At 35.7% G+C, this 13,972-nt stretch overlaps 1 pseudogene; it reads left to right on the top strand.

Annotated features, from left to right (window-relative positions):
- Positions 1-13,599, top strand: part of LOC127544587 (60S ribosomal protein L6-like) — a 54,054-nt pseudogene extending 40,455 nt beyond the window's left edge.
- Positions 13,600-13,972: the final 373 nt, after the last annotated feature.

The raw sequence follows: 13,972 nt of genomic DNA, 5'->3' as shown, positions 1-13,972 counted from the left end.
TTGTTGTCTTCTAAGAGACACTCAAAAGTCTTCTCCAGTACCATACTTCAAAAGCATCGATTCTGTGGCATTTCACTTTCCTTATAGTCCAACTCTCATAGTCACAAACTGCTACTGGAAAAACCATAGCTTTCTTTGAGTATATGGTCCTCTGTCAGCTTGTCCAGGGAACCTCAGTTACAATTCTAGTAATTCTATTTACCATTAGTTAACATTGGGCAAATTATTTCTCTTTCAAAGGCCTCAGTTCCCTCACTGGTAAGATGAGAGGATGAGACAATATACCCTTCAAAAGTTTTCTCCAGCTTGAATCTATATGCTTACTAAAAAAAGTTTTTGAAGTAATAGAGATGAGGTTTAAATCTAGGTCTCCTGACTCCAAATCTAGGGTTCTTGATCATCTTGAATGGAGGTAGAAAATTATGGGCTGTAAATCAGAACAAAAGAAAGAAAAGATGGAATGAACCACATTGATAGGAATGGAAACTATGATGAGCATTAACACTTTACAGCTATTCCCAGAATTCCACTCTTGCTGAAACAGTTGTTTTAGAAATGAGAGTTCACACATAACTAAAGGAGTTGTGGTGGTTCCAGTATTAACAGTAGTTAAAACAATGGCAAAGGATTTTAATTGCTGTTAGGAAAAAGAGTTTGCTAGGTAAGAAAACTAGAGGTTACAACAGATTTATGAACTTAGCCAAGTACAGAGGCAGGAGGGCTTAGTTATTCCTAGGAAAATACATGTTTTAGACAAGACTTTTTATGTATGAGGAAAAAAACTATCAGGACTATATTTATGACTAATTATTTAACAGATTGTTTTCATTTCTATTCTGTGGAAAGTATAAAACATCCCAACAAAGAGTTTTAATATAGATGTTTTGCACTATGGTTTTTTATTATTAAGTGCAATAATCTCATTATGATACTAAATTTCTTTTTTAAAAGCATGGAAAAAAGAAATGAGCAGTCAAAGGGTGAATACACACTCACTGCAGCAGAATTGGTTCAGCTGACAGGCTTGTACATTTGGATTCACTGACACACACCTAAACAGAACTGGAAATAAGAAAACCCAAAATATTAGTCTGATTAGTCTGACTGATATCCCCAATATCACCTCCACAGGTGACAAGCCAATCTAAATTAGTGCTGTGGCTTTAGATCATTATGCACAGTAATCCTTGTTGTAAAATAATAATTTGGGGATCTCACTCCTAAGAAAGTGATTCACTCTGTGACATTTGGCACTCTAGAATTGGAATCTCCACATCTCATGTTCTAGCCACATGCATGGATGTTTCAAATTTCAAGCTTTAAACAAATTCAATAGACATATGTTTTTACACCTGCTCTGCAGACAATTCAAGCAAGAGCCTATTTCTGAGAAGAACTAAGCCAAGGATATTATCATCCATCTCTGAGTAATTGCAGTTTTCCCTTTAAGGAGCAACTATTTCCCTTATGAAGGTTAAAATTTTCAAAAAAGAAAGTCAAGCTGAAAAAAATAGGGTGCCAAAAAGATTCTAACATCCTGGAGAACATTCAATTCTCTAGAGAATTTTCAGTTTGATTGTGAATCCAATGCATTTTTATTCATTTTTAAAACTCTTGCTCTTGCCTTTTAGTAAGACTAAAGACAGAGAGACTAGCTCTTAGAGATAGTTCGATTAATGTGTATAGATATTAGGCTCAGTGAAGAAATATTATTTATTTAAATTCTGTAAAGATGAAATCAAGCTCCAAATAACCAAGCTGCTTTTATCCTAAAAAAAAAAAAAAAAAAAGTGATCCACTGACCTATTTGTAACAAATTCTCTACAATAAATATTTCTGTATAACTGATGCTTTTTCTTGTCTCAATGCACATAATAGTCATCTATTACAAAAATGCCTTATTTCTACAATAGGCTAAAGGAAGCAAGGTAGCAGAATGAATGGAGTACTAGACCTAGAGTCAGGAAGACTCATCTTTGTAAGTCGAAATTTGGCCTCGGACACTTGCTAGTAGTGTGACTCTGGACAAGTCACTTAACCCTATTTGTCTCAGTTTCCTTATCTGAAAAATATGCCATAGAAGGAAATAGCAAACTGCTCCAGTGTCTTTGCCAAGAAAAGTTGGACATGACAGAAATGACTTAATTACAAACATCATGGTAAGCTAAAAGCCCCCTCTGCCATGAGATTCCTCCAAAAAAACTGTATTCCAGTTTCAAGGCATTCTGAAAGAGATCATTCACTCAACATCATAGCTCACTCCCTCATTGTGTCCTTAACTTCTACAAGTCAACCAGAAGTCACCTTCAAACAAAAAAAATCAATCAAATAGCATGGAAAATACAATGATAATACTATCACATGCCCCCACCTCCATGAGCACAAGGTCCATTCCCCCACAGATTACTACATCACTGGTAATGAGGACATATAAGCAATGAACACATAATACAGAAACATACTTTGAGAGCACACACATGAGTAACATGTAAATAGGACACAAAGGAAGAGTGTTCATGTGTAAGGAATAAGAAAATCTGGGATAATTTATTCTTCCAATGATTCAAGGCTACTGATGTCTTCTGATGATGTCATCACATCCTTCTCTCTGTTCACTAAATGTGCACATTTTTTTCTTCTAGGACAGAGCTCTACTGTTCTCTATTGGGAAGTTTGTCTTATTGAACTTCCCTTACTATCATTTCCAGGCCTTCACCTCTTGAGGATATGTTGCTGCCCATCTCATCTAATATTTGCAAGAATGATGGAAAGCAGAGGCTAACTCCTCTTCAGGCATATATATAAGATACCACCTCCAGGTTAAGGGCCAAGGGACAAAAGTAAGACAGAATGTGCCCAGGTTAAGATTAAATCCTGTTAATTTCTGTGTCTGGGTCTAAATCATAGCCTATCATCCCAGAAAACTATCTGACTTGAGATAAGAAATTCACAAGCTCCTCTCTGATTTAAAATGTCAGCACAAAAGTTAAAGCAAAGTAGACAAGTTCATCATATATTTAACAACAATAAACTCCATTGACTTTGGTGATTTATTCTGGCCAATTAAAAAGCGTTATTCTCCCTGCATTGTCAAAACATTCTGGGAGAAAGAGGGAAAACTGATCGGAAACTAGGTTTTTAATAGTTTCACTGTTTTGTCATCACTCAGTTGTTATTCACTCACTTTTACCTTTTGCTATCTTTAAGATTTCAATCACCTCCAGAAAAATCTATATGAACTCCCAAACTACCCAACAATTTTAAAAAACCAAAAGTCACAATGCATTAAAAGATCTGAAAGTTTAAAATCGCAACTTATCAAGTCAAGCATTTATTATCTACTATGTACCAAGCGGGACAGTTAGATGACACACTGGACAGAGTGCTAGGCTCAGGAAATCCTATTTTTGTAAGTTCAAATCTGGCTTCAGATGCTTAGTAGCTATGTGATCCTTAGCAAGTCACTTAAGTCATTTGCCTCAGTTTCCTCATTTGTAAAATGAACTAAAGAAGGATATGGCAAACCACTCCAGTACTGTCAAGAAAACTCCAAAATAAGGTCACAAACAGTTAGACATGATTGAAAAAACTGAATAACATGTGCCAAACACTAAGGAAACAAAGAAATTTAGAAAACAGTTTTGCTTTCCCAGAATTCACACTGTAATAAGCTATGTCCAAACTACTATGTACAAACAAGCTGTATACAAGATAAATTAGAGATTACCTCAAAGGGAATTGCCTTATTAGCATTAAGAAGCCTCAGAAGAGGTTTCTTGCAGAAAATGGACTTCAGCTAAGACTTCAAGGAAATGAGGGAGATGGAGATGAAGAGGGAGAGACTTTCCACCATGAGAGACTGGCAATATTGTGTCTGGTTCAAGGAATACCAAGGAAGTCACAGATTTCTGATTAGGTGAGGATCAGGTATAAGAAAACCAGGAAAGTATGACCAAGCCAATTTATATTGAACCTTAACAGTTAGAGTATTTTTACATTTGATCCTGGAAGTAATAGGAAGCCACAGGGATTTATTAACTAGTGAGATGATGTAGTTAAGCCTGTGCTTAAGGATAAATTAGAGAAAACAGAGATTTGAGGCAGGAGGAAGACCAAACAAAAAACTATAGGAGATTGCACCCAGGGTGGTGGAAGTATCCGCAGAAGGAAAGGATTGTACACAAGAGAAGCTAGAAGCTATGGGACTTGACAGATGGGAAAGGTATATGTAAATTTCTCTTGAAGACTGCTAGATTCAGAGTTCCTTTGATGTTTAATTTCTACAGAGACAAGAATTATCCCTGCTTCATCCCCAGCTCTAGAAGATTAAGAAGGTTATTTCTAGTTATTGTAACAAGATTTCATCACAACCAACATGAAGGTCCCATGAAGCTTATGATGGAACATTACCTCTGTTTCCAAAATGACCTCATGTCTGTTGACAGAGAGCCCTCAATGAGCAATTGTGCAAGAAATGTTGTCATTCTCTATACTCCTTCCCATATCAACTTATCATCCTTTTCTTGATTTTGTGCGATCCTTCCCATCCACTTCCTGGGTACTATTGTTTGTCTGACATGAAAAATGCACCGTAGTGAATGTAGTTACTAATTACATCAAGGGGCAAAAAGCCAGAGCTCACATGTGGAATGATTAACTAGAGAACAATTCTTTTTCAATAGAACATTTCTCTTTCCATTTATTTTTTGGTTTTTGCTTCCATGGCAGATTTTTTTTTTATCCCTCCAATGCCTTGACCCAATGCCAACTCACAGTTTAAAAAAAAATCTTTTGGCCCTTCCCAGAACAAAGATCACAGTATTAGGGCATTGCTCACGTGGATTGTTTAACCCCAGATTTTAGTCCAAATAAAATGTTTTTCTTTTTCAAAGATTCTTCATGCATTCCTAGCTTCTGATTTTTCTTCTCTATATTTGAATTAATCACTCAACAATCACTTATGGAAGCATGTACTAAGTGGCAAGTGACTAGAGGGCTGTACTCAAGTCAGGAAAACGACCCTGAATGGTGCCTCAGAAGCTAACTGTAGAAATAATTTATATCTCTGTGCCTTGGTTTCCTTATCTGAAAGAAACATAACTCAGTTCTTTCCGATTGATATCTTTCCCACCTTCTTTATTTGCCCAAATAGCATGGAAATCTTCAGTATTGAAGGTCTTGTTTCCTTGTACTTTTTGGAATCCATTGACTTTTAGAAATGAATATTTCATCTAGGCTACAGGGTAGAGAACACACAGAAACACAGCTGAGAAAATTATTTAACATTATTAAGCATAGAATGATTTTACTGGGACATATAGCTGAAGAGAACTAAAAATTCTGGGAAGTCATCTCATTTTGTGTTTTCCTGGAAAAGATACTGGAGTGGTTTGCCATTTCCTTCTTCAGTTCATTTTACAGATGAGGACACTGAGGCAAACAGGGTAAATTAATCTGCCCAGGGTCACATACATAGTAAGTACATGAAGCTGGATTTAAACTCATGAAGATGAGTCTTCCTGACCAGATCTGGTGCTATATTCACTGCACATCTTAACTGCCTCTTTTTTCAGGGGCAAAAAACTATGGACACATCATTTAACTTCTCTGTGACTCATTATCCTAATCCCTACTATAAGAGAGTTGGAACTGATGGTCCATAAATGTCTTTTGGAAGATCTAAATAGCTCTAAATTTATGATGTTTCAATTCTATTATATTCCAGGTACTGTACTGCACATTGGAGATATAAGATATATCAGGGTATCCACAATCTAGAAGATATGATTTCTTAATGTGGGATTCATGAATTTAATTTTTAACATTGTAATTATCTTTCAAAATAACTGATTTCTTTTGTAATTCTATGTATTTTATTTATTTATTTAAAAATAATATTCTGAGAGGGATCCTTAGGCTTTATAAGATTGCCAAAGGGGTCTGGTAAAAGTCTGACTACATCAAAAAGGTTGAGAACCCCTATTGTAGGAGACACAATATGTACAAAATTAAAACAAGATAATTTGGGGTGAAGGAGAGGAGGTATCAGCAACTGTGTGTATCAGAATAGACTTCAATGAAATGAGCAGAACCAGGAGAAGAACATTGTACAAAATAGCAAGATTGCGTGATGATCAACTATGACAGACTAAGCTCTTCTCAGCAATAGTGATCCAAGACACTTCCATGAAACTTGGAATGGAAAATGCCATCCACATCCAGAAGAAGAACTATGGAGACTGAATGTGAATCAAAGCTTACTATTTTCACCTCGTTTTTCCCCTTTGTTTTTATTTTTCTTTCATGATATTACTAATCTTGAAATATTTTTAAAATAACTGTACATTAAAAAAAAAGAATAAGCCTCAAATAGGAAATGGTTTGAGCTGAATTTTGAAGGAAACTATGGAGTCTAAGAGCTTTTATTCCCATTTTATAGATGAAAAAACTAAGGAACAGAGAGGTTAAATAAATTCTCCAAATGTCCATAGCTAATAAATGACAGTTAAAATTTGAACCCAGATCTTTCCTAACCCCAAGATCAATGTTCCTTTCACTATGTTATTTCTCATACATATGTGTATATGTATGTATGTTTGTGTCCAAATATATTTATAAGTACCTTACTGTGTGTATAGATACGATTGTGTGCATACATATTTATATATACCTTACTATATGTATAGATATGTATGTATATATGTGTGCACCTGCATATTTGTAGGTGTGTATAGATATATGTGTATATATGTATGTCTGTGCATACCTAATTATATGTATTTTATTATATGTATATGTGTGTGCATAGATATTTATATGTACCTTACTGTATGTATAGGTATATATACAGACAGAAATGAGCATCTCTTTCAGAAAGTTTCTGAAGATAGGAACAGGGTAGTCAAATTAAGGTTACCAAGACTTTATTTCCCTGCTTCCTATAGCAAATAATTTATCTGGGAGCAAGGAATAGCCTCTAGTACTAAATCATCTATGGACATGGAAGCATGGAAGCATCTTTAGAGATGGGATCCTAGGAAGAGGAATTAGGTTTGAATGCTAATGCCACATCTACCCATGGCCAATCTTGGTACAACCAGATTCATTTTCATGAATCTAACTAGACTAAAACTGGTTCTTCAATGATGGGAGTGACAATCACTCCAAACAAAGAAAAAAAAAGTTTAAAGTGATCACCATCCTCTGACTGGTGCTCACCTTCCAATTTATTTTTTCTGGAAAAGAAAAGGAGTTATTTGTCCTGAAAAGGTAAAAATTAGCTCAGTTGGAAGAGAAGTAGGGGCATAAACTGGGGGCAAGGATGTGGTGCTTTGGGAATCATTCATTTCCTTCCCTCCTAACTAAAATCTCTGCCACTCACTCTGTTTTTCCCTCTCTATAAATGTCAATAGTGAACTACTGCATATCCTTTTGTGCATTATTTCATAGGGCAGGTAATAGGTAGTTCAACTCCCATTTGGGGAATGGTATCCAGAGTTAAGAATCCAATCCTTCTGTTACTCTGGAGTGAAAACAGTAAAGCAGGAAAATAAAAGTAGTAGAACTGTACTATTTCAGTACAAATAGTACAAGCAATGTCTGGGAGTCATTTTTACCTGTCTCCCTGAGACTAGCCAAACTACATTCATCATGATCATGAAACATATGCATTGGAGGCACTCGGGGCAAGCATTATTTGTAGGAAAGGTCAGACTGATTTTACCCAGCCTCCTTAGATAATTAAGGTAGGGATGCACTGCCTTTCTTTAGGTTTAAAGAACAAGCAGGATCCAATATAGGTTACTTAGACTTCAGTATCACTATAATAGTGTTGTCAAATGTCATATGGTGGACATAAAGAAAAAGCTTCCTACCAGAGTTGTCTAAAAGTAGACTCCAATCTTGGCTGTGACAGGGAGCTCCCTATCACTGAAAGACTTTAAACAGAGGCCAGATCATCATCTGTATTGAAGACTTCTGTTCTAGTTTAAGCTAGAGCAAGGATTATTTTGTTGTTATTTTTAAATTAAATTTTATTCTTATTTCCAGTTCTAAATTTTCTTCTGCCCTATACCCCTTCCTAACCCAGTAAGAAAAGCAAGAAACATGACACTCAATATATATATATATATTTAAGCAGTGTAAAACATTTCTACATTAGTCATGTTAAAAAAATTAAAGCAAGAAAAATAAAGGAAAAAATATGCTTTTAAAAAGAGAAAAAATAAGTTTTATTCTGAGTCCATCACTCTTTATTTAGAGGTGGATAGTAGTTTTTATCATGAGTCCTTTGGGATTGTGGTCAATCATTGTATTGATCAGAATTACTAAGTCTTTCACAGCTGATTATCTTTGTTATTGTTCAGTCAATTCAGTTGTGTCCAGTTCTGCATGACCCATTTGGGGTTTTCTTGGCAAACATATTGGAGGGGTTTGCCATTTCTTTCTCCAGCTCATTTTACAGATGAGGAACTAAGAGAAATAGGTTAATTGAACTGCCTAGGGCCACACAACTAGGAAGTGTCTGAGGATTTGAACTGAAGGAAAATGAGTCATCCTGACTTTAGGCCGAGTATTCTATCCACTTTGTCACCCTTCATGATCTTTATGACAATGCTATTGTTGTTTACATTCTTTTTCTGGTTTTGTTCATTTTATTTTGCATTAGTACTTCCCACATTTTTCTTAAACCATTCCTTTATCACTTTTATAGCATAATAGTATTCTATCATATTCATACTCCATATGGATCCTGACTCACCATAACTTGTTCAGATATTCCTCAATAGATGGGCATCTCTTCAGATTTCAATTCTTCACCAGGGTTTTTAACCTACGGTCCATAGAACCCCTGAGTAGTCCATGGCTAGATTTGGACAATCCATGAAATTATATGAGGAAAAAAGTTGCATTTTTTCCTCACTAATCTTGGTTTCCTTTGTAATTGTTTACATTTTATTTAATACACTTAAAAACATCATTATAAGAAACAGTCCTTAGGCTTCTCTAGATTGCTAAAGGGTTACATCACACAAAAAAATGATGAAGAACTCCTACTCTAGATGAGCTCTGAGTGTCTTCTAACTCTGATATTCTATGTCTTTATATCATTCTGTCATAATCATCAAAACAACATTTACTGAGATCATTCTCTGTGTAAGGCACTCACTCTACTAGGCACTGAGACTACAAGGAAGTAGATCATATAGTTCTTACCTACAAGAAGCTTACAACTTAATTGGGAGAGAGGTGAAGAAATAATTAAGGAGATTATATTTGGGAATAAGATTAGTCATTATAGAATATTAAAAAGGATACAGGATTTCCTGAGCCAGTAATGGAATATACATAAGAATGACCAATAAAATATGTTTGCCTGATGACTTGTATAATTGATTTTTTAAAAAAGCTTTAAAATTAATATGGAAGAGTAGAAAGAAAACTTCCAACATATATCTATTAAGTCAGATACTAAAGAGAAAAATATATATTCTTTGAAGAAGAACAGTGGTGGAAAAGACCAGTATTTCATAGAAAACAATATCTAAGATGAGAGTCATGGAAATTATGACTTCAGAAATATAATAATCTCACAGATTTCCTTGAGAATTAGTGGGTTGCAACTCAGGAGCAAAATATTCTGGTAGAGAGCTATATATTCTTCACTCAAAAAGAATAGAATGGATAAATGTGTAATAGCATTGCATGTTATTAAAACACATGAAGAAATCTAAAAATTAGATGGAGGGAAGTATGGCAGAGAACATTTGGGCAAGGATTATGTGATGTTAGGATATTAGTCCTAGTTAGAAGGAAGAAATAAATTATAAATTTGAGAATTCAATCTTGGATCACAAAACTGTCTTAATATGGTAGTTATGGGGGAAGAAGTCGGGTTTTAATTAGCCAAACATCCATCAGAGCTCAATCTCTGACAAAAGCAAACCACCAAATTTGTGACTTATCTTAATAACTTCATTTCTTTAACAGGTAGAAGGAGCAATGAAAAGAGATACTTGTCTACTGCATCACTAATCCAAACTGAACTCATCATTGGCTTGGAAAGAACAATGAACATCCCCCTTCTTTAAAACTGATCCACCCTAAGCCACCAGTTAAGATGCTATAGGTGGCACACTGTTAAAAGAAGTAAAAGATTCCTTGTAAAGGGAATATTAGATACTTTCTAGAGCAATTGAAGCTGCATTTCTGTTTGCCTCTCATATGATATTTTAAGAAGGAAAATAAGGAAGGGGACCTTTTTTTAAAGATCTTCTATATTTTATTTGGGGTCCAGGATAAAGAAACTACCATATCAGGGATGAAGAGTTACATCTGGCACATTTAATCTCCTAAGTAGGCAACAATAAAATTGACTAAAACTCCAGTCATGGAGCTAATTTTCAAAATCTGAGGTCTTTGCTTTATTGCTTTGCTTTGTCATGAGAGGATTTGTCCTGAGGGTACATACAGGTGGGATATAACTAAAATAGACCAAAAGGTATCAGTAAAATGTATTTTAATAAAAACTCCAGTTATATAATACTTTGAAAAAGAGAAATAATTCCTTTCTCCTGGAACAGAGAATTTTAAACAAAGAACTATCTCAATACTGAATTAGGAAAGGATTCCAGTGTCTCTATGGAGATCAATATTTCTGATTTCATAAAAACAGCTGACAGCTACAAAAGAGAGAATTATTTGAAAACATGTACCTTTTCCCCTATTCATCCTAAAAGGAGGGGGGAAATTACAAAAACATTCAACTATACAAGTACCAACGACATAGGGAGTTTCTGAGCTATTCAAAGTTAAGCTGTGATTGAGATTATCAGCAAGATTTACTCATCAACTTTGGAAATAGATACAGTAAGTCCCCTTCCTGGATCTCTCTGTGCTTGCTACAAGTTTTGCTCACATTGCACAACATTTCCAGGTCATTAGCATTGTGCTTCTGCTAGAATTTACTGTAATTAAGAGAGAGTGGTTATGCAAGATACACATTAATAACCTGGAGTCTAGAACCACAACAGCATGATTCAATTGGGAAGAAATAGGGGAAGCAAGCTGAATCATCATCAGGCTCCCTCTTCCAGTTCCTAAAGAATAAAAGGCATTTCAGACCTGTTTATTGCTCCAGAGAGAAGAGTATATTGGTCACTGATTTTCATTATTGTTATTATTTAATAATTTCTGTTATATCTAACTCTTCATGACTCCATTTGGGGATTTTTTGACAAAGGGACTGGATTGGTTTGCTATTTCCTTCTTCAGATCATTTTACAGATGAAGAAACTGAGGCAAACAGGATTAAGTGACTTATCCAAGTGTTACTCAGCTAGTGTCTGAGGTCTGAGACCTATTAAAGACCTTAATTTTAAAAGGCCAATGTGTCCCACTGGATTCAGGGCCATCTCCAGTTGTCCTGATGTATATCTTGCCACTGGAACCAGATGGTTCTGGAGAAGAAAGTGAGGTGATTTTGCACAGTCCTCCCTGACTTAAATCCAATTCACTTGTATGTCATGGCATCATCTCTCTGACATTGTAGTCCTCTTCGAGAACAAAGTACAAACAACACAACAAGGTTGGATTTGAACTCATGAAGATGAGTCTGATTTCAAGCTCAGTACTCTATCCAACAATTGCACCATCTAGCTGTCTTAACCCAAAGAGATGTTCAAAAGTAGATCCCATTGTCTATAATGAAAATTAGTTTCCATCCCCAGAAGTCTTTAAACAGAGATTGAATGCTCATCCATCAGAGATGTTGTTGCTTAATTTGGACTAAATGAACACTAAAATCTCTTCCAATTCTTTAATTTTGTGACTGTCTTCATATGATTCTGTCATCACCTTTGTAATCATTAATAGCAATAACTTTTGTTGAGAACCCACTCCATGCAAGGCACTCTGTGTTCTAAAGATATAAGGAGGCATAAGATATAGTCCTGTCATCAGGAAGCTTACAATCTCCTTTTCCCCTTCTCTCAAAATGGCAGACAAAAAGCCCAAAAGGATCCAAAGTGAAAAAAAGAAAAGAAAAGAAGAACGAAAAGGAAGGTGTGACTGAAGATGCAGTAAAAAGAAGTGGAAAGCATAGCAACCAGAACCTGGTCTTGTCCTGAGGGATTGGTAGATACTGAAAGTCTGCCATATATTCCCAGAGAGAGGTATACAAGTGGATATATGTCGAATCAAAAACCCAGACTGAAAAGAAAAAGAAAGAGAAGGTTCCTGTTACTATCTCAAAGCCAGTTGGTGGTGTTCAGAATAGAGGACATTGAGTGGTAAAAATTTGAAAATCCCTTCTAGAAAACTGCTAAGTCATGGTAAAAAAAAAAAAAACCTATCAATCAGCATCTAAGAAGCCTTCAAACTAGCATCAAACTGGACACAGTTCTGACCATGCTCACTGGCCACCATAAGAGCAAGCAAGTTTTCCTGAAGCAACTGGTTAGTGGCTTGTTACTGGTGACTAGGACTTTAATCATCAACTGTTTTCCTCCTCAAAAGACCCATCAGAAAATTGTCGTTACCTCTATCAGGTTAATCAAAATTCAAAATCATCTTACTGAGGCTTATTTCAAGAAGAAAAGACTGCAGACACAAACAAGGAAAACTTTTGACAGAGAAAAAAGGAAATACAAGATTATAGAGCAGTGCAAGGTTGATCTTGCCCAAAATCAAGAAAATTCTTTAGCTCTGTGGCTTTCTGTGTTTTTTATTCTCTTTCTCCAGGACAGTTTATACTCACAAATTGCTGGGAGAGAGAGAAAAGAAGAAAAGAGAAAGAGAGAAAGAAAGACAGAAAAAGAGAAAGACAAAGAGAAGACTGGAATGAAGGAAGAAGAAAGGAAGGAAAGAAGGAAAATTTACTTGAGAAATGATACATATACATAAAATGAAAGAAAAAAGTTCAAGCATAACCTGAATACCAAACAAGAGAAGCATATAGCAAGTGTTATTGGCCAAATTGGAGTGGTTGAGGAAAACTTTAAAGAGACTTAAACTGGCTTTTGAAGGAAGAGTAGAACTTCAGAGGAAATCGGGAATGAGGGGAGAGCATTCAAGGCAAGCAAAGAGTATGAGCAAAGGTATTAAGTTGAAATTCAATATGACAAGGTCAGTGACCAGTTGGATGGGAGGAAAAATAAATACTGTATCCCATATATGTATGCTCTGGAGCATCCTTATTTCATGTCAAGCCTCCAAAAGTGAGTTTATCCCAAGATTATCTATCAAGAATCATTTTAATCAACCAGCTTTAGGCAACTTCTAGAGTAAAGTGATATAATAAGAGGAGGAACAAAACACCCTTACTTCTCCCCCCAAAAAAGAAACCCATTTCAAACCTATTTCACAAGTACATAGATTGTTCAAGGGAAAATGGGATCAAACTTGAGAGAATATATGTAGGAGAAAGGTAATTCACATATCTTGGCTTCCATAACTTCTTTTCTGACATTTATGGTATTTATAGCTCAAGAAGTTCTTAAATAGGGTGACTCTTTATCCAGGTGTCCTCGGCTTCCAATTAAGATGTTACCACCAGCTGGTGTCTCGGAAGACAATGCTAAGATTTCGATAGAAAGATGAGAAGTCCAACATCCTCTGGAGCCTTCAAAAATTCCACGGTTCCCCTCTAGCCAAAGGGTAAGGTAGGAGGAAAGTACTCTAATGTAAGGTCAGAGTAGTAGCCTTCTCCTCTCCAACCCAGTCAGTCTGTCATTGGGGATATCCTGTTCATCACTTTCTCTCCAGTTCCTAACTGATGCTTTTATACAAACCCCAGAAGGTGTGATGAAACTCCTTAACCAATCGGAATAGGCTTCCTGCCTGACATCATTTTACTTTATCAAAAGACTTTTCATACTTAGTCTAAGGTCTTGGATTGCCTGATTGATTGAGACTGGTTCTTCCACTAACTAGCAGTATGATTTGGGGGAAATCACTTAATCTTATGAGGCAG

This window comes from Antechinus flavipes, chromosome 1, assembly GCF_016432865.1.
Source record: "Antechinus flavipes isolate AdamAnt ecotype Samford, QLD, Australia chromosome 1, AdamAnt_v2, whole genome shotgun sequence".
In the NCBI taxonomy this organism is placed as follows: domain Eukaryota; kingdom Metazoa; phylum Chordata; class Mammalia; order Dasyuromorphia; family Dasyuridae; genus Antechinus; species Antechinus flavipes.
This window is presented reverse-complemented; position numbering and strand designations above follow the sequence as displayed.